This window comes from Aegilops tauschii, chromosome 5 (genome assembly GCF_002575655.3).
Source record: "Aegilops tauschii subsp. strangulata cultivar AL8/78 chromosome 5, Aet v6.0, whole genome shotgun sequence".
Taxonomy (NCBI): domain Eukaryota; kingdom Viridiplantae; phylum Streptophyta; class Magnoliopsida; order Poales; family Poaceae; genus Aegilops; species Aegilops tauschii.
The window spans coordinates 233,235,663-233,239,246 of record NC_053039.3 but is presented as its reverse complement, the minus strand read 5'-3'; the positions used below and the strand labels follow the sequence as shown (position 1 = coordinate 233,239,246).

At 52.8% G+C, this 3,584-nt stretch overlaps 1 long non-coding RNA gene across 1 annotated transcript; it reads left to right on the top strand.

Moving 5' to 3' along the window:
- Positions 1–239: 239 nt before the first annotated feature.
- LOC141022355 (uncharacterized) lies at positions 240–3,347 on the top strand. The gene is made up of 2 exons (XR_012183643.1): positions 240–521; positions 3,026–3,347. It is a non-coding gene; the product is annotated as an uncharacterized lncRNA (long non-coding RNA).
- The last annotated feature ends 237 nt before the right edge of the window (positions 3,348–3,584 follow it).

Sequence of the window (3,584 nt, the reverse complement as noted above, 5' to 3'; positions counted from 1 at the left end):
CTAAGTGTGCTAAAACTAAAATAAAATGTAACTAAAATAAAACAGGAAAAAATAAATAAAAAAGAAATGAAATGAAACAAAAAAAGAAAAAGAGAGAGCCCCCCCCCCCCCCCCCCCCCCACTTGGCCAGGCCCAGCTGGCTGCCGAACCGGCCGGCCCGGCCGGCCCAACCGCATCTCTCCATAACCCCCTGGACCCCGAAACACTAGCCCGGTCCACGACACTCACCCCCCACGCATCGCTCCTCTGCTCCCTTCCCCGATCCAGATCGGGATCAGGGCAATCGCCCCCGTCGCTGACCTCCGCTGCCCGGAACCCTTGCCGGAGCCGCCCCGCCACCTGTAGTCATCGGTGTCGCCTCCTCGTCTCCGTCGCTCGTCCTCATCCCCCTCCCAGTCGGACGCTGTCGATGCACGCCGCCCCGTCGCTGCACGACCACCTCCTCGCCGGACCTCGCGTCCTCATCCTCTTCCCCGCCGGCCGCCATCAAGCCTCGGCGCCTCCTCTCCCCAACAACGCTGGTGAGGCCCCGGGCCTCTCCCTTCTCTGCCTCACGCATCGCTCACGGTCACCGCACGCTAGACCGCCCACACGCACGCCCGCGGTGAGCACGCGTTCATCGCGCCCAGCGCGCCCTCTGTGTCGTGCTTCCCGCGACCGATTCGTCCTCGCCGTGCGCCGCCTCCCCACGCCGCCCACGACGGCCGCACCCCGCACCCTTGCTCCATTGCTCCCTCCAAGTCACAGCCGCCTGCTCCGGCTGCCGCATCACTGCGCCCATCCACCCGCAGCGCGTGCTCGCCTCCTGCGCCGCCTCTCGCCGCGACGGCCGCTCCTCCCGTGTGCAGCTCCGGCTGCCGGCGCTCCGCAGCACTCTGTCGGGCGCCCGCAACGCCCGCTGCGCCCGTTCGGGCCTTGCCCGTACCCGCGCGCTCGTTAGGCCCCAGGGGCCACAGACAGCTGGGCCCCCTTTGTGCCAATGACCGACGGGACCCACACCCATGTACTGATTAGAATGAAAAAGAAAAAGAATTAAAATAAATAGTATTAATTAATTAATTAATTAATTTAATAGTTAATTAACTCTGCTTAATTAAACTAATTAAGATTAATTATGCTAAATAGCTAATTAAATTAACTAATCTGTTAACTAGACTAATTAACTTAGATAATTAGCTAACAGCCTATGACATGCGGACCCACACGTCAGTTTAACCCAGTCAACACCTCTGTTGATGTCATGCTGACATCATGCTGATGCAATAATGCTATTTTTGAATTAATTCAATAATAATAATTTAGAAATTGATTGAATCTTTATAAATTAATATAAAATAATCCATAGCTCGGATGCAAATACTTTGTACATCAAACTTGCTCAGAACGACGAGACGAATCCGGACACGCAGCCCGTTCGTCTGCCACACATCCCTAGCATAGCAAACACGCAACTTTCCCCCTCCGGTTCGTCTCTTCGAAAACGTGAAACACCGGAATACTTTCCCGGATGTTTTCCCCCTTCGCTGGTATCACCTCCTACTGCGTTAGGGCACACCTGGCACCGTTACCTATCATGTCATGCATCAATATGCATCTGTTTGCATTGTATTCATCGTTTCTTCCCCCTCTTCTCTCCGGTAGACTAAGAGACTGACGCCGCTGCTGGTGCCCCGATCGACTATGTTGTTGACGACCCCTTCTTGCCAAAGCAACCAGGAAAGCCCCCCCCCTAATCACCAGATATCGCCTATTCCTTCTCTCTACTGCTTGCATTAGAGTAGTGTAGCATGCTACTGCTTTCGGTTAATCCTATTCTGCTGCATAGCCTGTCATTGTTGCTACAGTTGTTACCCTTACCTGCAATCCTAAATGCTTAGTATAGGATGCTAGTATTCCATCAGTGGCCCTACACTCTTGTCCGTCTGCCATGCTATACTACTGGACCGTGATCACTTCGGGAGGTGATCACGGGCATATGCTATATACTTTATACTGTTACATTACTTATGGTACTGTTCGAAGAAGGGGGCTGAAGGGGCCGGTGGTTCCATCCCGGTAAAGGTGGGCCTGGGTTCCCGACGGCCCCCGACTGTTACTTTGTGGCGGAGCGACAGGGCAGGTTGAGACCACTTAGGAGAGAGGTGTGCCTGGCCCTGGTCGGCATCCGCGGTTACTTCATAATAACACGCTTAACGAGATCTTGGTATTTGATCTGAGTTGGGTCGTTGACCTTATACGCACTAACCGCCATGTGGGACAAGATATGGGCAACCGGCGTCGTGGTATCAGCCGAAGCTCTTTTTGACGTCAGCGACTGAGCGGCGCGCGCCGGATTGGACCGTAAGCTCACGCCTGTATTAAGGGGGCTAGGTCTGCTTCCAGCCGCGTTCGCAACATGCAGGTGTGCAATGGGCAATGGGCCCAGACCCCTGCGCGCATAGGATTTAGACCGGCGTGCTGACCTCTTTGTTGAGCCTAGGTAGGGCTGCGACGTGTTGATCTCCCGAGGCCGGACATGACCCAGGAAATTGTGCCCGGCCAGAGGGATCGAGCGTGTCGGGTAATGTGCTGCACCATAGCAGGGAAGTTGATCTATTCGAATAGTCGTGTCCACGGTAACAGGCGACCCGGAGTTGTACCTTGACCTTATGAGAACTAGAACCGGATACTTAATAAAACACACCCTTCCAAGTGCCATATATAACCCGGTGATCGCTCTCACACAGGGCGACGAGGGGAGGATCGCCGGGTAGGATTATGCTATGCGATGATACTTGGTGAATTTACCATCCACTCTCTTCTACATGTTGCAAGATGGAGGCTTCCAGAAGCGTAGTCTTCGACAGGACTAGCTATCCCCCTCTTATTCTGGCAGTCTGCAGTTCAGTCCATCGATATTGCCCCTCTACACTGATACCCATGCATATGTAGTGTAGATCCTTGCTTGCGAGTACTTTGGATGAGTACTCACGGTTGCTTTTCTCCCCCTTTTCTCCTTTCCTTTCTTCTTGGTTGTCGCAACCAGATGCTGGAGCCCAGGAGCCAGACGCCACCGTCGATGATGAATCCTACTACACCGGAGGTGCCTACTACTACGTGCACGCCGCTGACGACGACCAAGAGTAGTTTAGGAGGATCCCAGGCAGGAGGCCTGCGCCTCTTTCGATCTGTATCCCAGTTTGTGCTAGCCTTCTTAAGGCAAACTTGTTTAATTATGTCTGTACTCAGATATTGTTGCTTCCGCTGACTCGTCTATGATCAAGCACTTGTATTCGAGCCCTCGAGGCCCCTGGCTTGTACTATGTTGCTTGTATGACTTATTTTATTTTTAGAGTTGTGTTGTGATATCTTCCCGTGAGTCCCTGATCTTGATCGTACACGTTTGCGTGTATGATTAGTGTATGATTGAATCGGGGGTGTCACACCCTTTCTCCGCTTTCTTGAAGAAAACCTCACTCCAGGCTACTCACTTCTGCCATATTTCTTCTGTACAGACGAAGGAATGTTGGGCGAATTAGTGATGCTGCTATATTTTCATTCCAAGAATCTTCTTTTTGCGAAGCACCGACCGATTCTCACAGCCT